At 46.0% G+C, this 27,097-nt stretch overlaps 1 long non-coding RNA gene across 1 annotated transcript in view; it reads left to right on the top strand.

Annotated features, from left to right (window-relative positions):
• Nucleotides 1–269: 269 nt before the first annotated feature.
• Nucleotides 270–27,097, top strand: part of LOC102390938 — a 55,082-nt gene continuing 28,254 nt past the window's right edge. Inside the window, exon 1 of the long non-coding RNA XR_006553271.1 lies at nt 270–856. This is a non-coding gene — a long non-coding RNA (uncharacterized LOC102390938). The remainder of the gene's footprint in view (nt 857–27,097) is intronic.

Raw genomic sequence — 27,097 nt, 5'->3', positions numbered from 1 at the left:
AGAGAAGCAGCACAGAGAGGCTTCCTGCAGAGGGAGGTGTGTTTGGAAAGATCAAGACTCCTATCTGGCTAAAGAATACGGATTCGTAATGAAATGTGGAGGAGATAAAGCTGAGAAGTGGCTGGAGCTGGCTTTTGGGCTGGGCTTTTTTGGGGGCAAGGAGCAGAAAGACATACTCAAGTTCACTTAGAAAACCAGAGTTATTTTATTTATTTAAAAAAATGCATTTATTGATTTATTTGGCTATGCCGGGTCTTAGTTGTGGCACTCTGGATCTTTGATCTTCGTGGCAGCACATGAACTCTTAGGTGGCAGGTAGGATCTAGTTCCCTGACCAGGGACTGAACCCATGCCCCCTGCCTTGGGAGCACAGAGTCTTAGCTATTGGACCACCAGGGAAGTCCCATAACCAGAGATATTTTAAAGGAGAATTACAGAAAAACCCCAAGAACTGGAGAATAGGGATTTTTAATAGTATTGGTGTTTTGTAGAGATTGCCTGGTGGGGTTGTTTATTTAACAAGGATGACTCAGCATCACCAGATCCCCAGTCTAGGTGCTAAGAACAATGTCCCTGCCCTTGTGGGCAAATAACAACCATGGAAACAAATCGGTGCGACAATTTCACATAGTGAAAGTGTTGCAAACAAAATAAAAAGCAAACTACTGGGACCATGACTGTCAAGGGTAAGGGGGTCAGCGTTGATTAGGGGTGGTGGGGGGGAGTAGGAAGGTGCTCTCTGAACTGAGACCTGAGTGGTGGAAGAGCTCGTTTGCAAGGATCCAAGAGAACCATGAGCTCAGAAGTCCTGAAGTAAGAGTGAACAATCTTGGACTGGCAGCAGCAGAAGCCACATGTAAGGCCCCATCATGAAAATGCCAGTCTTCTTAGCCATGGTAAGGGGGTTGGAATTTATTCTAAGAGTGAAGGGAAGAGATTCTAGGGTTTTAAGCAGAGAAGTGACATGATCCTTTGGGCAGGTTTCAAGTCAGTCCCAGCTCCGTGTGGGTTTGCATCATCATTGAAGGCCTGGAAGCAGGACGACTAGCAAGGAAACTGCCCCAGAGTCCAGGCACAGGATCGTGTTTCCTGGGTCCAGGGAAGCTCTGGGGACCTTGACAAGGGGGCGGTTTGTGCATCTTCCCAACAAGGGCTTTGATAAATAATTTATGACACATCTGAGGTACAGCAGACACAGCCATGGTGCTGATCTGAGTACATTGCGAGGAAAAGATGTCCCTGGACATACTATTTGAAGAAAAAAGCATATTGCACAACTACACAGATATTCTACGAGCTCAACTACGTGAAATTAAACACTCATTTCTGTATCAGTTTATCTACATGTAAAGAAACCTCTGGGAAGATGCTCACCAGTGGTTTTTCTGAGAAGTTTGTTTTTGCTTTCCTTTTTTTTTAAAAACTACATTCTTTGATCTTTTCTGAGTTAAAATGTTATCAGTGAGTGTGCATCATTTATGCAAAAGCCTAGTAACTTTTGTCAAAAGAAAAACAGATGGAAGGAAGGAGAGACAGAGGGAGAGAGGGAGGAACGAGGAAGGAAGGAAATTAAGAAAATTAAAGACCAATCCCTCTGTGCCCCTAACCCTGACACAAACACACGCAGACATGCACACACATCAGAGGGCACATACACACACACATACACACACATCAGGGGGATGCAACAAGGGGCTTGACCACCTCCAGATATGACCGTCCAAGGATATCACCAGAGCCCTGGAGAGTTCCTCTTTGGAGAGCATGATTAATCCGGCTACAGCAAGGCTCGGGCACCCAGAGCAAAGATGCATCACTCCTTGAGAGGCCAGCTTTGAATTTCAGAGGCAGAAAGCAGAAGAGGTGCCTTTGAAGGCTCCCCTCCCCACCCACCTACATACACGCTTGGAAGCCGCCAAACTGCCTTTAACCACAGTTGCCAGGGCATCCAGGGGCAGGAGGCAAGTGTCTGAGTGGAAACAAACCAGACCCTGGGGAGGGCAGGACAGAAGGGAAAGGGGAGAAGGGGAGCAGGTGTGCTCGTCCACGGAGCTTAGTGAGCGACTCCTACGTGTCACTTTTTGTCCCTTGGCATCTATGGCTATAAGCTTCCGGCCCCCGAGTGTGTTTTATTTGACTCACAGTGTTCAAAACGTTGAAATTGGGAGTTACTACATAAAGTTCTAAAAATTGGGAGTTTTTACATAGAGAGCTGAATTTCTGATTTTTTTCTTAGAAAAGTAGGAAAATGCCATTCCTTGGGCCTGCCTCCCCACAGGGAAATAATCTGGTGGAGACGACGTGCTCCTGCTGGCCCCCACACAGTGATCTCTCTTCTCAATTACTTCCCTGGGCCATAATAGACCCGTGCCTTTGCCACCTAAGATATTTAACAGCTCCTTCCCTCCTTACATGCACCTGTGATGGAGGAACTATGTGCATTTTACGGAAGAGGAAACAGGTTCAGAGAGGTTAAGTGACTTGTTCAAGATCACACAGCTTTTAGTAGCAAAGCAAGAATTCAAAGCTGACTTCAGAACCTATGCCCTGAGCAGTGAGGCAAAGTCACAGAAGGAGGAACCAGTGAGTCATCTCCCAAGTTGCTGGCCACGGTCTCTTTAAGGTTCATTTTTCCAGAAAGAACTGGCCTTCTACCCTAGGACCACAGTGAGCCCCCTAGGTGGCAGGCGGCAGGCCTCTTTTGAGTTCAAAGGGATCTGGGTGCAGTAGCAGGACCCGGGAGGGTTTTCTACAGTGGGGAAGGTGAAGGAGCCAAAGGGTTTTTAATGTGGGCTGAGACTGAAGCCTGAGTGGAGGGGGTGGGAAGAACCTGAGTGGGGTGGGGTGGTGTGCACTGAGTCCCCATCCCCATCTCCATATTTGACCCAGGGCAGCTTGCCTTTTTCTCTTTTCTATGTCAGGGTTCTATTTAAAACCTCCTTTAGGCAAAGGGGGATTTTGCTGCTCAAAAATAGTTTGGATAAATTTGACAATTTGAGTCTATGTCAAAAAACCATAGATGGATATTTCATGTGTGGCTAAGAAGCTATCACTGGGAACTGTCAAATGAGCCCCATGGGCCATGGCCAGCCTCTTATCTTCAGCTTTCAGGAGGGACCTCCTGCTAGATTCACTTCCACCCCACAGCTCCTGAAATGGAACCCACCCTCCCAGGACTCCAAGCAGGGCCCAGAATTTGTTTGTGTAAATTTGCATAAAAAGCTTCACTGAATGAGATTCACTAAAAGCAGGTGAGATTCACAGAGTCCCCCAGGGCAATGATTTTCTCTTTGAATTTCATTTTCTCTTGAGAAGCAAACACTTCGCTTCTCTGGCTTCCTCCATCCACTGGACCTGCACTACCTTCCTGTTCCCTTATGCCACACACTCATAGACACAGATGCACATGCATGCACACATATATACAAACATATGTATACACAGGCACACACACATATAAACACTCATGAACATGCACCCAGCAAGCTTTAAGTCACTGAACAAGTGACTGTCTGTCACAGATGATTCTAGAGTTTGATCCAGCCTAATGTCTGCCCGGGATGTAGCCCATTTGCCTGAGAAGCACCCGTCATTGGTTTGTGCGTGTAGTGGTGAGACCCCACCCTGTGTCTCTGAGCCAGCCCTCGGGGACCAAGACTCAGCTTGGGGACCCCTGAGGACACTCTCTCTTTCTGTTCCTAGTTGCATCTAGAGTCTTGGCAGAGACCTTCAGGCACAATGTCACCAAGACCTTCTCATCTACTCTGGGAAGCAGGGGATTACTGCAATAGGAAGGAGTCAGGCATCACCACAGGATGGGGTGGAAGCTCGAAATGGACCCTCCCATCAGCCTAACATGGAGACACTTACCACTCAGAGACCCAGCCCTGCCAAGAAACCCAAATGACTTTGTCCCTGGACACCCCAGACATGAGGCGAATGGGTTTCTCCCTCCTCCAGCCTTCATATCATTTCCTGGCCAGACCAGGTGCCTTGGGGGAGCTATGTGGGGCTCCTTGCTGGTTAAGGCTCCAAGCCGACTTCTGTCTTCTGGGTCACCTCTGGGCTGGGTCACTCACCTCTCCTCTCCTGTATTACCCTACCCACAACAAGCCCGGTTTGTTCACCTCTCCCTGTGTCCCCGCAACCTGCTCTGTCTCCTAGGTAATGCCCACTCCCATCGCCTTCAGTCCCCACACAGCTCTTGGCCATATTCACTCTCCTCCAAACCCTTCCCCTAGTAATATTAACCAAAACAATAACCAACCTTTGCCAAATTCCTATTATGTCTCAATACTGATACTCGCTCCATTTCATTCTCACACACAAAAAATTGGAGCATTAATTGCTACCGTTTTACAGATGAGGAAATTGAGGGCCAACAGGTTGAAGCAACTTCCTTAAGGTCAAACAATTTGTTATGAAAAACCAGGCGTCATATTCAAGTCTGTCTTGTATAGCTCATGCCCTTTATGGCTACCTGGCATTATATTGCACTTACTGATTTGGCCATTATCAGTTTGGATTGTGGGCTTTTTGGGGGCAGGGACTCTCTCACTTGCTACTTCCTGTATCAGCCTCTGCCACCTAATTAATATTCAGTAAATATTTGTTAAGTGAATTGATGGCAAAGTCCACACTCTATTTTTAAAACTGTTTACTAATTTTTGACACAGCAATGCACATGGTTTTTAAAAAATCAAGAAATAAAAAAAGTGAAATTTAAATCTTCTTCCTGGATGCCCTGTTCCCTTCCTCCATGGCTCTTTTGTAACCTTCCAAAGATATTAGAATATTCTATACATATGTGTGCTTATACAAATGTGTGTAATATACATGTATCATATCATACTATACTATTGAAACCACTCTGCATCTTGATTTTTTTCACTTAATGTGTCTTGGAAATATTCACATCAGTGTATATCTATACACACAAATCCCTATGTTATTAATTGCCATGCTAAGCTTCATACCCATCATGTGGGTTTCAGGGAAGTCCCTGGAAACTTTTTAGGGCTAGAGTTCAGTTCAGCTCAGTCGTGTCTGACTCTTTGCGACCCCATGAATCGCAGCACACCAGGCCTCCAGTAAGTGTGATCTGGCATCATGAGTGACCTAGAATTTAGGAGCAGGGGAAGGGACCTCTGAAATTGTCCGGTTTAATCCCTTTATGTTATAAACAGGGAAGCTGAGGCCAAGGGGGTGGTGATGGTGGAAACAGACACTCTTAGAGCCACACTGGGAGTTCATTGCAGATCCAGGGCAAGAGACTTGCCTCTGGAATTCTTGGCCAGGCTCCTCTGCTTGGCAAGCTCAGAAGAAATTATAGCCAGTTCCCAGCAGAGAGAGTGCCTGGTTGGGCTTTGTCAATGGCAATGCCCTCCCAGGCAGGCTGGAGTAAGAGTGATAATGTAGGTCGCTTGGTAATCAGAAAAGAGAGCTCAAGCCCTTTAAATGCCGGCTGTTTCATTTGGTCCCAGAAGACCAGATTAGCATTGATTATCTGCCCCGAGCTAGTAGATAAAAGGCCCATACCAAAAGGGAACACCAGCCTGCAAAGATGAGTCAAAGCCCCTCACTCTCAGTGCAGCCCGGCTTGGCATCTGGGACTTCCTGAGCCCACGGGCAGCTTGCAGGAGCCTGTACCTTTCCTCCAGTCGGCAAAAGTAGGGATGGGGAGGGGGAAAAAAATCCAGAAGCACAGCTGAGGGAGCTAAAATTCAGAGAAAGGAGTCTCTGTTGGGATGAATGCCTTATCTGCAGGTGCATTTCGCATCCCCATTCTTCACACACACACATATACACACACACATACACACACAGACACACACACTGTAAGTTCCACGAGGGCAGGGACCTGGCTCACCTTGTTTGCTATAGTTCCTAGTGTAGTTTCTGACATGTTGGGTGCTCAGTAAATACTTGTTAAGGCAATCAACACGTGCACACACATATATCGTTCCTACACACATAGACACACACTGCACACTCTACTCTCTGGATTATTGTTTAAACTGTTTCTACTCCTTCAGCTGTCCTTTTCCTGCCTGTGGCTACAGGTCCAGGCTTCTCTGGGAAACCTTCCCCACTGCTCCAGCTACAAAGGCCTTTACTTCCCCTGAAGTTCTTGCAGTTTCAATGAATAAAACAATAGCATCTTCCCTCCCTCATATCAGACATACTCGATGGGTTTGCATGATTTACAGGAATGACAAGACAGAGGGTTTAAAAGCCAGATCATTATAGAAAATCCATGTTGAAAATAATATTCACACCACAAGCAATAATTAATTGTGTTGCCTTTTGTATAGAGGTAGGGTGGGGTAGTGGAGGGAGTCTTGGGTATGTCATCATGAAAACTTGGGTTCAAATCCTGCCTCTGTCACTGGTTAACTTCCTAGCCTTGGATTAGTTGCTCAGCCTAGTGTCCAGTCCTTATCTATAAAACAGCAGCAATAAGAACTTCCTCACATGGTTGTGAGGATAAAAAGAGTAAGCACTAATATGTAACCATGCAAGAATAGTGATTTTTTTCTGTTTTGTTCATGGATGTAGTCCAGGACTTAGAACAATGCCTGGCATATAGTTGGCACTCGATAAATAGTTGTGGAATGAATGAACTTGCAGTAGTCATAAAGGTAGCTATGATTCATTAACCACTCATGGTGTGTCAGGCTGTATGCTAAGCAGATGTGTATTATCTCATTGAATCCTCACCCTAGTCCTGGAAGTAGCCCCATTTTTTAGATGAAAAACTAAGGCTAAGACCAACCTCATAGTAAGTTGTCGATGAGGATTTATTCCCTTCTATCCCCCAGCACACTGTTGTTTCCCTTTTTCCTCATCTTAGTTTTGTCCCATCATTCAGCCCTCAGCTCTTCAGCAACTGCAGTCTCACTTAGTCTTTTCCCTTGAGGATCCTGGCCCTGGGACCTCTGCTCGGGCTGCAAGGTGCAGAATATACGTAGACCCAGACATGGATGCCCATTTCTCCTGCTCCATTTTTCCCACTGGCTACAAAGCAGCTGCCTGTGTTCCGGCCCTCATTCTGTTCTCCATGCCCTCCCCGCCCCCCACCATTCATCTCTCTAGCTATTTGCTGAACTTGGCATTTTTTCCCCTAGGCTTGGGCATTTTTCCCCCTAGACTAAACCTCTGCCTAGAACACCCTTCCTGTCTTTTTCACTCACAAATAACCAGATTCATCAGGTTAAGGGTACTCTAAGCATCCTTCTCTGACCCCTCCTGTACTGTGACAGGAATCCGCCTTCTGTTCCTGTGGCCCTCTACATCCCCCTTCTCCTTCACTCTGTATTTCTACTGGCTGTTTAACTGCCTGCCTCCTGCTATTCACCCTTATTAACTCTAAGTTCCTATTTGAGACCAAGAACTTTTTCCATCTGGCCTGTTACTATATTTCCACCCCCACCCACCCCTGCACCTTGCACAGAGTCTGGCCCAGAACAGGACTCACTGACTCTTTGTGAGTGAATGGTCTGCTCTATTAGCTGCCAGGATTCACAGTTCTGCTTTTTTCTTTCCAGTCCAGTCTGCAACCCTGCTAGCAATTCCTTCCCACTGCTGAGCCAAACTCTTGAATTTGGCCCTTCCTCACCAGCCCTGGCCAGCTTCCATCAATCCCAGGAAAATGCTTCTTTACTGGTTTAGAAATTTTCTGGGCTGCTGGGAAAAAACAGAAATGTCTCCCAGGAAGGGACATAAAGATCATGTAGTTTAGCCTTTCGACTATGCAGGGTGAAAGTGGACTGGGTAAAGGGGCTGGGGTTGGGGGGCTGCCCCCAAGGTCACACAGTCTGTTTAGGGCAAAGGCAAGTACAAAACCCAGGTTTCCCAGGTCATCATGCAAAATCCTTTCTCTCCATTTAACCTATGGTACATACAAAGCCAACCCATGAGACTGGTTGGATGGGATTTTACACACATAAGAAGCAAGGCTACACTTTGAATTTGGGATTTTGTATGCCATCAACATTGTGCCTCCTGCTCTGTTTCTTGTTGGAAAGCAGGACAAAAAGCATGAGTGGGACTCTGGCATTCTTGTTCTGGCCTCAGCCCTGCCACTGATGTACTAGCTGTTTCCCCACTGTTCTTCTCAGAGAACAGTGAATTTGACTATAGCGTTAGAGGAAATAAGGCTGGAAAGAAAAGATGCAGCCCAATTGAAGAGAGTTGGGAGTGTCTAAGCCAGAATACTTTATTGGGGAAGCAGTGGGGAACCTCTGAGGGTCTTTGAGCAGGAGATGACCTGACTGGCTACAGCAGAGCCTCTAGGGAACTCTTGGCTAATAAATCTGGATAGAAAAGCAATCTTTTCATGTGAGGTTGTAACCTTATCCACCTACTGGGAGACAAATGTCCCAGTATCTCTGTCTCTCAGGTAACAGCCATCTCCCCTAAGGACTCTCATTTCACAAGCTCAGATTTCCTGAGGGAGGGATTTGAGCAAAGCAGAAAGATTCCCCGGGTTAGTCATTATCGTAGTGGCTGGAATCTCCATTGAGAGCTTTGATGAATAAATCTGCCCAGAGAGGCCGGTCCTTGGCAAAACTTGTCATGAGGCTCTAGGGATCTCACCCGGTTTATGCTGTGGTTCCTGGGCTTTCAGGAGGGGCAGTGAGTAGAGCCAGAAAATGGCCCCTGCAGGACCATTTCTTGATCCAGCCCTGACTGCCAGGGGAAAAAAATCATGGTTCCTGCAGGAGAGCTCAGTCTAAGCTAGAATGTTGCCGCACCACTGATGCTTCTGCTCCCAACATGGATTTTCAAGGGCTGACATGGGGAAACAATCTTGGCGTGAGGAACAGTTCTATTACTGATGGGCTGCAAGTCCCTGGAAAGACTTGATCTCTCTGAGCTTCCTTTCCCTGTTGAAGGAGGCATTTGTCCCAGTTCAAATAGGTACATATACACAATGGAGTACTACTCAGCCATTAAAAAGAACACATTTGAATCAGTTCTAATGAGGTGGATGAAACTGGAGCCTATTATACAGAGTGAAGTAAGCCAGAAAGAAAAACACCAATACAGTATACTAACGCATATATATGGGATTTAGAAAGATGGTAACAATAACCCTGTGTACGAGACAGCAAAAGAGACACTGATGTATAGAACAGTCTTATGGACTCTGTTGGAGAGGGAGAGGGTGGGAAGATTTGGGAGAATGGCATTGAAACATGTGTAATATCATGTATGAAACGAGTTGCCAGTCCAGGTTTGATGCACGATACTGGATGCTTGGGGCTGGTGCACTGGGATGACCCAGAGGGATGGTGTGGGGAGGGAGGAGGGAGGAGGGTTCAGGATGGGGAGCGTATGTATACCTGTGGCGGAAATAACAAAGGGGCTCCAGCTCCCCTTTCCAACACCCAGATGTATTGTGTTAAGAATGATGCTGAGGTTACATCCAGAAAAACAGTACGGCTTTCTGTCAGCTTCTCCAGGAAAGGGAGCTCCCTCCTATATTAGTTTCCTAGCACCGCTGTAACACATTACCTAAACTTTGTGGCTTAAAACAGCACAAATTTATTCTCTTATTGTTGTGGGGGTTGGAAATCTGAAACCAGCTTCAGAGGGCTTACATTAAGGAATTACCAGGGCAGGTTTGTTCTGGAGGTTAGAGAAGAGACTCTCTTTTCTTGCCCTTTTCAGCTTCCAATGGCCCACTTCTATTTCTTGACTTGTGACTGTCCCCCCACCCCATCTTCAAAGCACATCATGGCAATCTCTGTTTCCATCATCATATCATCTCTTCTGCAGTCAAATCGCCCTCTGCTTCTTCTTTTTTTTTAATATTTATTTATTTACCTGCATCAAGTCTTAGTTGCAGCATACAAGCCTCTCTCGGGGGGCATGGGGGCCTCAGAGAGTGTGGCCTCAGAAGTTGAGGTGTGCAGGCTTAGCTGTCCTGTGGCATGTGGGTGGGATCTTAGTTTCCCAAACAGGGATCAAGCCCCCGTCCCCTGTATTTGAAGGCAGATTCTTAACCACTGGACCTCCAGGGAAGTCCCTCCATCTGCCTCGTCCAGGTTCGATGCACGATACTGGATGCTTGGGGCTGGTGCACTGGGACGACCCAGAGGGATGGAATGGGGAGGGAGGAGGGAGGAGGGTTCAGGATGGGGAACACATGTATACCTGTGGCAGATTCATTTTGATATTTGGCAAAACTAATACAATTATGTAAAGTTTAAAAATAAAATAAAAAAAAATTTAAAAAAAAGAAAAAAGAACCCTTGTGATCACATGGAAGGCCCCCTACCCAGATAATCCAGGATAATCTCATCTCAAGATCCTTATCTTAGTCACATCTGCAAAGGTCCTCTTGCAGTGTAAGGTAACACTGTCACAGGTTCTGGGGATTGGGACATGGGTGTCTTTGAAGAGCCCATCAGCTAACCTGTCACATCCGACACATGGCAACTCATTGTAAATCCCTATAGTCTAGAAATGGAACTGGGACAGAATAATGGAATTATTCCAAGTTAGCATGGGAGGCCTGACATATGCAAACTGTAACAGAGAAAAAGATTGCACGTGGCATCTTCTGTTTCTGGAACCATGCCAGCCTCATTGAAATTCCACATCCCACTGCCTTCTCCTGACACTGTATCATTTACAGTGCTCCCGAGGCTAGTACAGTGACTCATTATTATTGGTTAATGAAGCATCTAAGGCCTAAACCCACAGTCAGCGGCTGCGATAAAGAGTGAGGACAGAGCTGGACTGAAGGGAGTTCTGTAGGAGGGATGTAAACCAAAAGAGACAGAGGCCAGGCTGTCCTCGTGTCTTCATTTCACAAACATTTACTGAGCACTTAGGGGGTCCAGCAACTATGTGTACAACAAGAATAAGGGCCCCAGGTGTGTTCCTGACCGCCAAGAATTCAAGGTAAGTGGGAGAGACAGACAGGTACATAAATACACTAAGACACTCATGAAAACTGCTCAGAAGAAGGTGGGTGATGAGGCGCCCTGAGGACAGTCTCTGCTTCAAAGAAGCAGGGAGGCCTCCCAGAGGAGGGGGCAGTTCACCTGGGTCTTGAAGGACGACTGGACATTCTGATGTTGAAAAAGGGAAGGGAAGGAGACGTGGGCAGAAAAAACAGGTGCTAAGGGAAGTAGTTAAAAGGCGTGGGTTTTCACTGCATCCTGAATGACATGCAGAGAGATTCTGGGAGGAGGAGAAGAGAATCTGGAAATTTTGCCTTCAGGCTGCAGTGGAGGCAAAGTGGTGACATTTGGCTGGCAATGGCAATGACATTTGGCTGGGCAGACACTGTGGGGGAGTCTGGCATTGGGAATAAAGAGCCGAACCTCACCACTGTCTGAATAAATTCAGGAGGGCTGCAAGGAAAGATCAGATGCTGAAGTGGTGAAGACAGACTTGGGTTCAATCTCAGCTGTACCGCTCACTAGCTCTGTGACTCTGGTGAGTTTCTTAACCCATCTGGGCCTCAGGGTGCTCATCGAAAAAGTAAGAGAAATCATCACCACCTGTGAGGATAGTTGTGTGGCGAGGGCCTTGTCTGTTTTCTACCATATATACAGCATCTGGCTCATGTTTGTAAACTGAATGAATCATGTCTGGAGGAAAAAAAAATGCTTGGCAGGATGCCTGATGAATAATAAATGTTTAGTGAATCAGTCGATTATTAATTTTAAGGGAAGAAATTCAGTGATGGTCTGGGCCAGCCCCCATGGCTCTCCATGTATTCTCTAACATTTCTGAGAAGTGCTCACCCATTATGGCCCCGGCAGCCTGGAAGCACAGGAAAGATCCCTGAATCAGAATTAGGGGGGCAGGTGGGCTTACTTCCAGTCTTGACTGTCACTCGTGAACTGCGATTATGGGGACACCCATGTCCTGGTCTATGCCCTGTGGCTCCTCCAGGTGAGAGCTCTGCCTTATCCCTGACAAGGTCACTGAGGGCTGCGGAAGGACACCAGGCCACTTGCTTCCTCATGAGCTCCATGCTTCCCCCCAACCCTGTCTCCCTCAGCAGCCCAATAGAACCTCCAGAACTTTCCCTGAGCCTCACACCATAGAAAGAGCATGGTCTCTGGAGCTGAGCCACCACCCACAGCTGTGTGACTGGGAGTCTAACCTCTCTGACTTCGTGTATTTATTGGGACCTAATGGCTACCTGGATTTGAATCCTAGTTCCAAAATTCTTTAGCTGTGTGAAATTAGTTTAGAAGTCAGTTTAGAAACTTAACGTCTCTGCTCTTCAGTCTCCTGCTGGGTACTATGTGGGTTATAGCTTGTCCTCCCAGGCTTTCTATGAAGATTTGTTCCTGAAACAGGTGTAACTGCATTCCCACCTAAAGATCGGGTCCCATCTCAGGCTCTTGGCTGAGTCTTGCCTCAGTGGTCCAGCTGCTGACTCCACCTATGCTGAGTCTCTTGACTTTGGCTACCAGCATGTGGGACCTGGGACCTGGGTTTTCCACCCACTGTAGTGAGGGAACGCTGTCTCTTTCCCCAGGCCTGCGAGGGTGGCTCTGAAGGAAGCCTCCAAAAGCTGACCCTTCCCACTTCCTCATCATGCTGGGGAAGGGGTAGTGGTCCTGGCCCAGTGACACATGCCACATGCCAGAGACCACTGGGCCCAGAGGGATAAATATTTCAAAAGAAAGGTCTCTGGGGTGAATCCTCTTAATCCCTCTCTGTCTCTGGATTTCACTTTAATACGCTCTCATTCATTCTTGTGTACCCTCAAAGTAAGAGAAGGCAGCAGGTTTCCCTTCAAGTGACTTAGGAAACTTCTCCCTTTACAGCACCAACAGGTGTACTTGACATGAGGGGAGGGCATCTCCTGGGGCTGCCTGGAGGGAGACTTGTCACCTCTTAGGGACCCTCCATCATGTAGGGTGCTTCCTCTCCCTCTCTCTCTCTCTCTCTCACACACACACACACACACACATTCATTCAAACCCCTCCACTAGCTGTGTATAACCTTGATTCTAAACCAGAATAATATCATGGGGAATGTTCAGGCTCCAAGTAAATGACCCAGGGCAGGAACCCCAGCCCTGCTGTTTCCCAGCTGGGCAACCCTGGGCAAGGTCTTCAACCCTCTATGAGCTTCAGGCTCCTCATCCATAACAAGGGAAATTCAGAGTACCTATATGGTAAGGTTGTCAGTGAGGATTAAATGAAATGAGACACATCAATAAAGCCCTGAGCACATGTTAAGTGCTCTTTAAATAGAAGTCACCACTATTATTGCTGTTGCTGTTGTTGTTGTTGTTGTTGTGTTGTTATTATTATTATTATCTCCAGGAAAAAGTTGCTCTTGTGAAGACAAAGTCATTGTCTGCCTTATTTACCACTCTATCCCCATCACCTAGGACAGTGTTTGGGATACAATCAGTGCTCAGCAAACACTTGGAGAACCAAGTCACAATCACCCTTCTTCTTGGAATCATGGCTATTCTCCCCCTGTGTGATCTCAAGAGCAACCCAGCCCACGGTCCCGAAGCACCTGGACACAAGAATTGTCACAAGAGCTTCCTGTGTGCCAGGCGACCAAGCTAAGGGTCTTATCCTACATTGATTTTCTTGTCTCCGCTCCCCTCACCTTCTGAATTCCTTGAGGAGAAAGACTAGGAGATCTAGCCCAGAATAGGTGCTTGACAAGCATTCTCTGAAAAAGTGATTGGTCGAGTAGCCCATTTTACATGTGGGAAAACTGAACCTCAAAGGGTTAACACACTCATCTAGATCTAGAGGGGAGTCCCCAGAGGGCCAGACCAGCACTGTGGGTCCCCCAACACCGATGACTCAGTGTGGACGGGTCTGACGACTCAGTGTGGATGGGTCCACTGACACCCACTGATAGTGAGCTAATTTAGCCAGAGCAGGAGAGAGCTGAGTGCTCCTGCCTTAATTCCACAGACACTGCCTGATGGAGTGGGAGATTATCTATGTCACCGTGATGTGCTTTTCATTAAAGTTGGGCTCCGTCACAGGTAGTCTTTGAAATGTCAATTTTAATTAAAAGCCCAATCCTAATAAACACACCATAGATTAAACCCAGCCAGAGCAGCTTACTGCTGGGTGAACTTCTCACGCTTCAGTAGACAAACTTGTCTCCAGTGAGACGGCTTGTTTGGGAACATCCAGTCCATCAGGCAGCTTCACTCAGAGAAGGGCCTTGGCCTCAATCCTCAGCATCACTGACTCCAGGCTTCCAAAAACACAGCCCGGAGTGGAGCCAGCCGGATGCCAGTCCCAGATCAGCTGCTGATAGGGAGCTGATGCTCAGCTGATGCTCAGCCAAGTAGAATCAATTTTATTATGTATGGTTTTCTTTTATTTAAAAGATCATTCACAAAATACCATATCCATAGATTTACTTTCTGTCATATAGCTGAATGTGGTAAGTGTTTGGAATTCCATTCTTAGATTTAAAAGTCAACTGGATTGCCCAGAAGTTTAGATGAATTTATTTTGTTCTTAATCTTTTCTACATTGAAGACGTAAGTAGGTCATCTGAAAGCATCAGGTTTGACTACAACCACATAATGCATGTCTTTCTTTAGGTAAGTACTGGTGTTACACAAACGGTTCTTATCTCAGAAGCAAAGATGACAGGTGGAAGGAAGGACAGGAGGCAGAGTTCTGTAAATTGCTGAGACCTGGGGACAGACAGAGAAGCCGAGGGTGGCGGCTAATGAGGAGCTGTTTCCTAAGCACACTGCATAGGCCAGGCTGCCCCCGGCCCTCCAGTCTTGCTGGTAAGGGTCTCTCTTTTCCGGGGCTCTAGCCGAGCCCAGACTGCTCCCAGTGGGAAGAACTGGGACTTGGGTGCTGAAAAATTTGTTCTCACATAGGTGTCTGAGCTCAAAAGCTGCTGCCTAGCTGCCCGGCCCTGGGGGAGAGCTGAACACTCTATGTGGGAGTGAACGTCCTGAAGCTGAGACCTGGTGACCTTGGGCCACCTACCTGTTACCTGAAAGCTCTGCATAGTCAAATTCTCAATTCATCAAGTGAGAGAGTAAAGTGCCAGATTCTAGGCCCATTTTCATTCCAAAATTAAGGGACGGTGGGAAGCACAGTATCTCATTGTGACTTAACACTGGGGGACAGAGAAGCCCAGAGAGTGAGGCAGGACACACAGTGGAGGTCCGAGAGGAAGCCAGTCACACAGGGTGAGCCCAGCACAGCACCGCCCACTGCGGTCCCCAAAGCACCTCTGTGCCCAGCGGAGAGGAAGCTAGACAGCAGTTCACTACATCCAGCCACAGAGGGGCCTCTAACACAGCTGGTGCCCGAGGGAGACCAGCTTAGACACAGCGCTGGAAGAGTGATAAAAACACGTGAGCGCAGCAGGGCACTCAGTCTATCTCCTACGTGCACTCCCCACCGACAGTTCACACCATTCTCTCAGGTTCTGCTGTTTGAAGCAGTTTGGAACAGAAAGTGAACCTGTTCCGTGTGAACAGCCCATCTGGGAAGCCGATAGTGGAGTTAGGACTACCTATGAATAGTTATAGGAAGGAATCTGCAGAGATCAACAGATACTTTATCCTTGTTTTGAAAGGAAGGTGTCCCAAACGCTGTCTGTTGATCACAGCTGGCTAAAAACAAGGGGCTATCCAACGTGGGACTTGCTTTCTTCCTTGGAAGCCACAGCAATACAGAACTCGACATGCAGGTCAGAAGAGAAGCACTGAGAAAATGCAAAGGATAAGGCCGGTGTGGCTGAAGTAAAAGGAGAAAGCAATGGAGAGAAATGGAGCAGCACTTCAACCCAGCGAACTCCCGCATGGTGACTGCCTCTGCCCCTCTAGAGAAACTCCTGTGCTGGAAGGAGACAAGGAGCGAGAAGGGAAAAGGACAGAAGGAAAAGGGGAAAGGAGTGGCAGGGGGGAAAAAAAAGCACAAAACAGGTACCAGGTAGATACAGCAAAACCAAGAATGTACGAAAAACCACTTGTTAACTTCTGACATACACTCACAAGCTCTGTGTTTCCGAAAAGAAAAGAGGACAAAGGTCAGGCACAGGACTGGTAACTGCAGGACTGCTGGTCTGGGGGGCTAGCCAGGCTGTGGTCTTGCTCGAACGCCCCCCACACCCTATTCCCTCCCCACCGCAAGCTCATTCTTGCTCCTTTGAAGGGACTCTGAGGATTATCCATCCAGCCCTTCTCGTCCTACAGATGGGGAAGCCTAGTCCTAGAAAGAGAAATGGACAGAGTCCTGTTTGTAGCAGGAAACCAACCTCCCAGCTCCGTGCCCTCCCCAGTCATCACTCAGGCTTGGCCAACTGGTAGCTCTGCAACCTTGACCATCTCCATTTTCTTCTGAGCTTCAAGTTCCTTATCCTTATATATAAAATTAAAGGGATTGGAATAGCAATGGTCCCAACCTTGACTGCCCATTAGAATCACCTAGGGAGGTTTTAAAAATCTCAGTTCCTAGTTCACCTGAGACTAATTCATCAGAGCCTCTGGTGTGGGACTTGGACACTAGTGGTTTATAAAACTCTTCCAGTGATTCCAAAGTGTATCCAGAACTGAGAACCAGTAGACTAGATAATCACTAAGTCTCTCTTTAGCTCTAACATTTTTATATGTTTAGAATTCCTCAGCCTGAAATCCTCTGGGCATCACACACTCACATGGTCTCCCCATATATCCACCCCACAACTGTTTTGAGCAATTCTTTCTTATACTTCAGGGGAAAGCTTAAATATGCCTTCATTAGACAGGTGAGGAAAACATTACCTGGGTTCTCCCCCTTGTATAGTCTGAACTGCACTTCATAGTAATTACATTTTGTGGCTATCTTCTCCATAAGCTGAGCCACGGAAGAATCTGTATAGTGTACAAACCTTAAGATCGTCCCTAATTATCCTCATCTCCTAGACTCACACCACCCCCTTGAGTCTGGTCAGAACCTGTGACGAAGACTACCTGTGACAGAATATGGTAAAGGTGATCGGCTATCAATTCTATCACATAAAGTTACATGAAATGGTCAAGGCTGACATGCTAGGAAACTGCCTCTCTTACTGGCTTTGATGAAGCAAGTGGCTATATCGGGGAGGCCAACAACTTGCCAGGAACTGTGGCTCTTAGTCTTAGCCTACAGGGACCTGAGCCCTGCCAGCAGCTACACGAGCTTGGAGATGGATTCTTGCCTAGTCAGACCTTCAGATGAGATCCCAATGCTGACTGACATCTTTATTGTAACCTTATAGATGATCCAGCTAACCTGTACCCAGATTGCTGACCTCCAGAAACTCTTGAGATCACAAATGTGTTTTTTGCTTTTCTTTTTTTTAATTGTTAAAATTGTTGGCTGCTCTGGGTCTCCACTGAGGCGCACAGTCTTCTCTTGTAGTGGAGCACAGGCTGTAGAGTAGTTGTGGCATGCAGGCTTAGTTGCCCTGTGACATGTGGGATCTTAGTTTCCTGACCAGGAATCGAACTTATACCCGCTGCATTGGAAGGCAGAACCACTGGACCACCAAGGAAGTCTCAAATGTGTGTTATTTTAAGCTGCTAAGATGGGGAAACAGTGGAAACAGTGACAGACTTTATTTTTTGGGGCTTCAAAATCACTGCAGATGGTGACTGCAGCCATGAAATTAAAAGACACATGCTCCTTGGAAGAAAAGTTATGACCAACCTAGACAGCTTATTAAAAGCAGAGATGTTACTTTGCCAACAAAGGTCCATCTAGTCATAGCTATGGTTTTTCCAGTAGTCATGTATGGATGAGAGAGTTGGACTATAAAGAAATCTGAGCACCGAAGAATTGATGCTTTTGAACTGTGGTGTGGGAGAAGACTCTTGAGATTCCCTTGGACTGCAAGGAGATCCAACCAGTCCATCCTAAAGGAAATCAGTCCTGAATATTCATTGGAAGGACTGATGCTGAAGCTGAAACTCCAATACTTTGGCCACCTGATGGGAGGAGCTGACTCATTTGAAAAGACCCTGATTCTGGGAAAGATTGAGGGCAGGAGGAGAAGGGGAAAACAGAGGATGGGATGGTTGGCATCATCAACTCAATGGACATGAGTTTGAGTAAACTCCAGGAGTTGGTGATGGACAGGGAGGCCTGGCATGCTTCAATCCATGCTGCAAATCCATGGCATGCTACAAAGGGTCAGACATGACTGAGCGACTGAACTGAACTGAAGTTGGTGGTATTATTGTTACATGGTAGTAGATAATGTAGACACTGAACCTAGTTGTCCAACTATTCAATACTATACCTTTGACGTCTAGCACAGCAGTTGATACATCTTGCTGTGCTTAGTCACTCAGTCATGTCCCATTCTTTGTGACCCCATGGACTGTAGCCCACCAGGCTCCTCTGTCCATGGGATTCTTCAGGCAAGAATACTGGAGTGGGTTGCCATGACTTCCTCCAGGGGATCTTCCCAACCCAGCAATGAAACCCAGGTCTCCTGCATTGCAGGCAGATTCTTTACTGTCTGAGCCACTAGGGAAGACTTACAAATATTTCACTAAGTAATTAATTAATCAGAATAATGACATTAAGTCCTTTAAATCCGTTTGCCCAATCCTTTCTTCCTCCTGTGTGTGTGCCAAGTCATGTCCAACTCTTTGCAACCCCATGGACTGTAGACTGCCAGGCTCCTCTGTCCATGGGATTCTCCAGGCAAGAATACTGGAGTGGCTTGCCATCTCCTCCTCTAGGGGATCTTCCCAACCCAGGGATTGAACGCAAGTCTGTTACTGTCTCCAGCATTGGCAGGCAGGTTCTTTACCACTAGTGTCTTCTGGGAAGCCCTTCTTCCTCCTAGTAAGGAGCTAATCACTCAAAATCCAAGGTGAGTGCCCCAGACAAGGGCTGAGCTCTCAAACCTTTCACTCTAAGGCAGGAGAGTGGGAAGCAAACACTGTTGTTATGATGATAACTGTGATCCAGACTTAATGAAATCAACATGTGGTTAAATAACTGTTTGCTGAGTGCAAATTGTTATTGATGGACCATTTCCTTTACCTGATAAATGCAGTGCAGCACTCAAGCAAGGGAGCAATCATGGCTTTATTGATCCATAATCACTCCAAAGATACACAGGATGCCACTGGCTACAGTGGGCTGGCCTTTGGACCAAACTGGCCCTCAGTTACTGCCACACCAGGACTCTCCCACACAGCCTCAGCTTTCAGGGCTGCTCAGGTCAGCCTCTGAAGGTGGACTCCCAGAAGTCACAGTTCTGCCTGGGCATTGACTGCTGCTTCTCCTGGTCTCAGCAGCAGAGACTTCTGAGAATGAAAAAACAGAGAGCACAGCCATTTCCCCTGCTCAGGCTACCACCAGTCTAATGATGCTCTGGCCAGTCTCCCCACTTGGACCAAACTCCATAGGCTCAGGTGCAGCTCTGTGGGGTTATCAGACTTCCCAGGGTCATTTGGGGAATCACTGATAGAGAGTGAGACCGCATCAGCAGGCGAGATCTCACCGGCCTCTGCTTGATTTCAGAGTGGCTTATCAGGAACACAACTGGCTGGTACCTGATAAATTTTCAGTAAAGTGAATGTAACTAAAAGTGAATGAGAATTAGCTCAGGTGCCTCACGGAGACACCTGGAAGCACATTGCCGGTCCCCAAGGAAATGGTAGAGGGACTTTCTTAGAGATGTTTTTGGCTGAAACTGGGGAGACAGTGAGTGGTCAGAGGTCCCAGGCAGTGAAGGTTGTTGGGGCCTCTTCCCTCACCCTTGCTTTTCTGTGTGGTTTTTCTCTCTCTTCCCGAGTCTCAATTTCCTCACCTACCTCTGATGATGTCTCAGGTTGGTCCTTGTTCCCACCACCCACCCAAAGTTCACAGCCCAAGTGCTGTGGATCCAAGTGACTATATCCTTCCTCCTAACAACTGAGCTTGCTGCAGGAGTCCTCCACCTGGGACAGGGCCCCCCAGCAACGACAATAACAGCCTTACCAGAAGTTCTCATTGTACAGCCTCTTAGCATATGCATTGTGCTTGACCCTTATGCTTGTGATCTCACTTCACACAACAGTCAAAGAAACAACTCATTCCTATTTTATAGTTCAGGAAACCGGGCTTTCCAAAGAGGTCTCAGGACTCCCCTGGTGGGTCCACCTGTTAAAACTCCTCACTTCCAATGCAGGGGACACAGGTTCGATCCCTGGTCAGGGAACTAAGAGCCCACATGCTGCATGGCACACCCAAATAAATAATTTTTTTTTAAATGTCTCAAACTCTGCTCATGTCGCACAACACACAGAAAAAGGACACTTCATGTCTCTCTATGGCTGACATTAACTTAAAACTTCCCAGTGTTCCCATGTCTTCACCTATAAAATAAGTCTGGTTCACCAAGATCAGGGTGTGGGTTCTAGAAAAGCAAAAGGATGAAGACCAGGAAGGCAGATGCCTGCTTTTGTATTTAAACTGCCTTGTTGTGGTGACGCTGACAGGTACAGAAAGCAAAAAGGAAAAAGCAAGTCCTTTCTCCCTCCTCCAGGCCTGCCAGTCTCCTTCTAGTGCCCTTTCTTGGTAGCTTCTAAGAGGGATCGAGGTGATGGAGAGGAAAGTAGCTTGCAGGGCCCCAGCCTTTGTATCACAAAATTGAGCTCAGAGTCTAGGTTTAAACCATTGAGACAACAGCTTAATAAGCAGCACAGATGGGATTACCAAAAGATCAAGATAGGGGTTACCTTACAGAAGGGAGATGGGGTATGCCTTGGATGAACTATTTAGGGATGGAGGAGAGCATCTTTCTAGGATGAACACGATATTTTATTTCTTAATAGGGTTGACGGTGACACGGTGTTTGGTTTATAATCAGCCACCATGCTGTAACCTATGTTCTTATACTTTGCTGTGGGTGTGTTATTTTTCACCACTTGAAATGCTGTAGAATTTTTTCTGTGGGTAACTTAGGGAGAAGAGTGTTGCTGTAGACTGGCAGGTCAGAACATGCCTTCCTGAGGAGGGGATATTTGAGCCTGGCTTGGATAATCAGAGGGAGCAGTCATGCCCAGAGCCATGCACAGCCTTCCAGGCAAAGGCAAGGAGATGCACCCTGCCACTCAGAACACATCCCCACTCAGTCCCAGCCTCCTGGAAAATGTCTCTAAGTGCAGAGAGGTGATTCTGGGACAGAGAAGCCAGCAGATGGACTGGCTCCAGAGAGAGTCCCTGAGGTTTCTGAACCAATTCCAGTCTGCGTTCCTGGAGCTGGCAGAGGCTTCCAGAAAGAACTGCAAGATCTGGTCTCCCACTGTCTGGTTTCCCTCTTTCCTTCCTAATTTCCTTCTTCCAGTCTTTCTGTTCTTACCGATGGCTTACTCTTCCATCCTTCCTCCCTTCCTCTCACACATTAACTAAACACACAATCAGACACACCACCCATGTGTATAAAGATACACACCCACATGTCCACCTCCTATACACACATTATTCATATCCACCCCCCATACACACACACAAACTGAAATACACATAACATATGCAGGTTTATTCATACACATCTCAGACATATTCTTAGGCCTGCAGAGCACTTTAAAGTTCAGCTGTCAAGTTCATTCACTCTGCAAGTCATAGTAGCTCCATTTTATTGGTGAAGAACTTGAGGCTCAGAGAGGTTCAAAAACATTTTCGAGGGCATGGAGCTGGGAAATAACAGAGTCTGGACTCGCACTTAGGTCTGCCTGACTCTGATTGAGCTTCATCTGCACTCTGCTATCCCCATACGTGCAAACACACACACACACACACACACACACACACACACACACACACAGATGCATACTGCAAACATGTCCATGTACTCTCTGATTACATGCCTACCCGCACACCCAAACATGGAAAGAAAGTTCACTGACATGTTGCCAGTGGGTCTAAGGAAGGATCTGTCTTTTTGAAAAATTTCTGGTTTGTTTGCCAAGGCTTGTAAATTGTATACAGCAGTTTCTCAGAGATACCCAGATGACCTGGTTCAATATATTTGCTCTGACAGGTAGAAAGCAAAAGGTAGAGGTGAACATTTGTGTTGTGCGTTTGATTTTTGCAGCCCTTCCTGCCTTGTCTCAGATCTCCCTCCACAATAACCCGGTAGATAGTCATGGGAGAAACTATTGTATGCTTTTTACAGGTGGGGAAACTGGGAATCAGAGTGTTCGAAGATAATCCAGATGCCTCCAGCTCCTTAATAGTCAGAGGTCCCATTTCCCTTTGATGCCCAGTAACCACAGTCCAAGCTCTCTTCTACCTTGCCTTCAGTAAGCCCACAGCATATCTTCCCAGGTGATGTTGTGGATACCCAGGAAGAATGCTTAAACGTTCTAGCCACCGCTCCTGGCTATCCCATGTCACATCCTACCTTGAGCAATTCTTTCATCTTCTAGATATCTCTGACTGCTCATAACCTTTGCTTTGGTTTTTTGATTTTCTTATTTCTAAAGTAAGGACACCAACCCTCCATTAATTCTCAAAGCACATCTCTTTGGATGCTTTTATGGCTATAAATAACAGAATACCCGGCTCAAATAGGCTTAAACGATAAAGAACATTTTTTATCAGTTTTATAACCAGACGTTCCAAAGTAGGGTAGTTCCAGGGTGAGTTAATTTGGTGGCCCAGCAATATTGCCAAGGTCCCAGGTTCTTCCCTCTTTTCCCATCTGCTATCCTTATGTATTTTGGTATTGTTTCAGAAGGAACTGCATTTTACCCTGGGTCACATGTTGGCTGACACTATCCCAGGCATCACTGGTAGTAACAACATCGAGCAAAGTAGAGGTCTTTTATTCGTATGTGTCTCTTTGTGTCATTGGACAGAATTTTGTCACATGAGGAAACTTTGGTGTGACTAACATGCTCATAATTTGGATTATAATACTGGTTTCACACATGTGCACATGTACCAAAATTATCAAATTAACTATGAGCAATTTATCATATAACAATTATGCCTCAGAGTAGCTATTTCAGGGCTTCCTTGGTGGCTCAGATGGTAAAGAAGCTGCCTGCAATGCAGGAGACTGGGGTTCAATCCCTGGGTGGGGAAGATTCCCTGAAGAAGGGAATGGCAATCCACTCCAGTATCCTTGCCTGGAGAATTCAATGGACATAGGAGTTTGGCAGGCTACAATCCATGGAGTCACAAAGAGTCAGACATGACTGAGCGACTAACACAGATAGTTATTTCAAAACTATCTACTTAACTAATGAATCTCTATTGCAATGAACTGAATGTCTGTGTCCCCCCACAGTTTATATGCTGGAATCCTAATTCTACTGTGATGATATTTAGATGTGAGATATTTGAGAAATAGTTAGGTCAGCATGAGGGTGGAACCCTCATGAATGGAATTAGCGCCTTTGTAAGAAGAGGCCAGAGAGGCAGCTAGCTCCTTCTGCCAAGTGAAAAGGCAACGAGAAATGGGCAGACTGCAACCTGGAAGAGAGCTCTCATCAGAATTCAAACATACTGGCACCCTGATCTCACACTTTGAGCCTCCAGAGCTGTGAGAAATAAATTTTGTTATTTATAAGACACCCATTCTATGCTACTTTGTTATAGCAGCCTGAAATAAGACTTAGTTTCTATTGGTAAAAAAGTTAAAACATAACATATAAAGCTAAAATATCCTTTTTCCTTATCCCCCAGTCCTTCTAGGTATCAGACAAGTATGTATCTTCCCAGATCTTTTTCTTTGTATTTATAAACATGATGATATCCATCAAACCTGTATAGTCTTGCCTACTTCTTTGTTGTTAGTTTTTACACAAAAGTCACATTGTATAAGTACGTTGCAGCTTGTCTTTTTTTTTTTTAACTTTTATTTTATGTTGAAGTACTGTTGTTATTGTTCAGTCACTAAGTCATGCCCAACTCTCTGAGATCGCATGGACTGCAGCACACCATGCCCGCCTATCCTTCACTGTCTCCTGGAGTTTGCACAGACTCATGTCCATCCATGAGTTGGTGATGCTATCTAACCATCTCATCCTCTGTTGCCTCCTTCTCCTCTTGCCCTCAATCTTTCCCAGCATCAGGGTCCTTTCCAGTGAGTCATTTCTTCGCATCATGTGGCCAAAGTATTGGAGCTTCAGCTTCAGCATCAGTCCTTCCAATGAATATTCAGGGTTGATTTCCTTTAGGTTTGACTGGTTTGATCTCCTTGAAGTCCAAGGAACTCTAAAGAGTCTTGTGATATTTATGGACACACAGCAAAGGGACTCAGCCATACATATATATGTATCCATTTTCCCCCAAACTCCCCTCCCATCCAGGCTGCCACACAACATTGAGCAGAGTTCCCTGTGCTATACAGTATGACCTTGTTGGTGATCTATTTTAAATATTGCAACTTGGTTTGTTTTTTATTTTTTGACATAGTACTTCTTGGAGGTCTTTCTCAGTCAGAGATTCACTTCATTCTTATTAACTTGCAAGATCCAAGTCTATCATAGATTATTCAGACATACCTCTTTGATGGACTTTAGTTAGTTCTCAACTTTTCACTATTTGAAACAATCCTGCATCAAGCATCCTTGGACCCCACTCTTTACGCAGAGTCCCATGACATGGATCCCAGGGCAACCAGCTTTATACAATCTCAATTGCCTTCCATAGTGGCTGCACCTACCAGCCGTGGTTAGAGCACACATTTCCCCACACACTCACCAACATTTGACATCATCAAAAAAATGTTTTTGCCATCAAACAGATTAAAAAGATAAGTCCTTGTTTTGATTTGCATTTGGGCAGGAATTTTCTCAGAAAAAGATTCCTGAGTCCCATTCTTGGGAATTCTCACCTGAGGGTCAAGAATCTGTGGGACTTCTACCCTTCCCAGGTGATGCACAGAGAGGTTTGGGAAATAGTTCCTGGGGCCCAACAACATCCCTTTCAGCTCTGTTGTCGTCTGATGTTCAGACTCCTGCCTTCTTCTAAGCCCTTGACATGTTTAGGCCCAGCGTCTACATTGCTTCTGCCACTTACAATGCTCTTTTCTCCACAAGGGAATATTTCTTAAGACAGAGGAAGTTCTGGCAACTATGGCCATTTAGTGAGTTGGCTCTTGGAGCCATATTTCATATGTCCCTTGGAGGAAATTCTACCTCTGAGAGAGAAGGAGCTGACATGTGCTGAGAATCTAATGGTTTCTGGGTAAACTAATTGGGCTTACTGGACACTTAACTTCTATGGGGTCATTTAAATCTCACAACAACCTTGAGAAGTAAAAAAGTCCCATTTTACACAGGAGGGACCTAAAGTTCAGAGAGACTTAGTCATTTTCCAAAGGTCAGACAGCTACCAAGGGGCCCATATCCCCGCTCTGCTGGGCTGCAAAGCCTGTGCTCTTTTCATCGTATTGCTTGCCTACAAAGTGGGGCATCCTAGTGTATAGGACGCCCTAGGAGAAAGAGACCATAAGTAGTCCGGGCCTCCAACCCACAGGTGCTCAGGATGCTGCTTACTTTGGTTCTCAATTCTCACACCCTTCCTGCCTGAGCTACCCACGTTCCTTAACTTCTGGAGGTCTTGGGAAAATGCAGATATTTCATGGAACAAGTATTATTTTTCTCTTACTTAGCATGAAGTAGCTTGTTTGATTCAATCCTGGATAATTTGTTCCAGAAAACATGGACTGGAAAGAGATTGATTAAGTTTTACCTGAAATCACCCCTGGTGTTTCCATCTTCTGGGACTAATGTGGAAGAATGAAAATAGAAAAGTGGCTTGTATCAATGGATTAAAATCGAGTATTCAATTTCTTGAACTTTTTTTTTAACTCTGAGAAATTTTAAAAGAATATCATATACCAAATAGCCAAGTATCCACCATCTGAAAGTGACAAATTCAAAAAAATATTTGTCAAATTTCTTAAAAATAACATAAGCAACTTGTTGCTCATCTAAAGACAATTTCATTTCCTCCCCACCTCATCCTACCAGAAATTTGGATTGTTCCTGCCAAATCTATTTAACATTTTTAGCTGCAATATGTGTTAAGTCCGTGTATCATAAGCAAATTAAAAATAGAGTATATAAATGGTCCTATACCGCACCTTTTATTCTGTTCCCTGCTTTTCCTCTCTCTCTGCTATACCACTGAGAGCTCTTTAAAAGTTAAGAATCATGTCTTAACTTAATTTCTGCATCCCGAGTGGCCTTTTACATTGTGGAGGCTCCGTAAATCAGAAAGGAAGGAGGGAATGGAGGGAGAGGGAGGGAGGAAGGAAAGAAGGGTGGGTCAGACTCTTGAGTCAAAACCTCCTGTGTGGCTCGAAGTTAGATGTGAGGGTAATTAAAGAGGCATTCTAAATCCTCTATTCTGTGGTTTCCTGGCCCCCGAGAATAGTTCATGTCCCATTAGAGCCAGCTCCTCCTCCATCCTTTAAGCTGGTCATCATCTTATTCTCCCAGGAAGTCCTAGGCATGGCTTTGAGAAGTTCCAGGTCACACAGCCACCTCACATGCTCAGCTCCAGTGTGATCCAACTCTTGCTGGTCATAAATCAACTAGCCAAGGCTGAAACCTGCATTACTCTTTATCTCTCGAAAACCCTCAAGGATTTGCAGAATTAGCTGCCAGTTCAAACACTTGTCTTCCCTCATTTCCTTCTCCTACTCTATCTTTGTCTCTGTCAACAACGGAGGGCCTTTCTGGATGAATGTCTCTGCCTCTCTGAGTGTCTTCCTCTGTTTCTGATTCAAAATTATGCCGGTGCTTCCTTTCTTGAGCTCCTGCCTCCACCTTCTTGCCCTTCCTCCTTCCATCCCCCAAGTCTAGCTGCAGTCATAGATCCAGGAGCCCAGCTGGGCCATAGATCTCTCCGTTACTGCTGTTCTCTCCCTCTCGCTTTTAAGAATGGTTTTTTATGGTGGCTTCTAGCGCAAGCAGCTGTTGGAGCCTGTTTGAGAATACCTCCCGGAGCAGATGCTCTGGCAGTCCTTTAGATTCCTCTTTCTTCTGCAATCTGAGATGGATTGGGAAAGAAACTCATTCACTCATTCATTAACCCATTAAACAAACATTTACGCCAGCTCACTGAAGTAGACACTGGGAATATAACGGTAGGTAAAACAGCCTTGGCGTGCTACAGTTCA

Source organism: Bubalus bubalis, chromosome 9 (genome assembly GCF_019923935.1).
Source record: "Bubalus bubalis isolate 160015118507 breed Murrah chromosome 9, NDDB_SH_1, whole genome shotgun sequence".
NCBI classification, from domain to species: Eukaryota; Metazoa; Chordata; class Mammalia; order Artiodactyla; family Bovidae; genus Bubalus; species Bubalus bubalis.
Note: the sequence above shows the minus strand (reverse complement) of the source record. Positions and strands in the feature narration are given on the sequence as shown.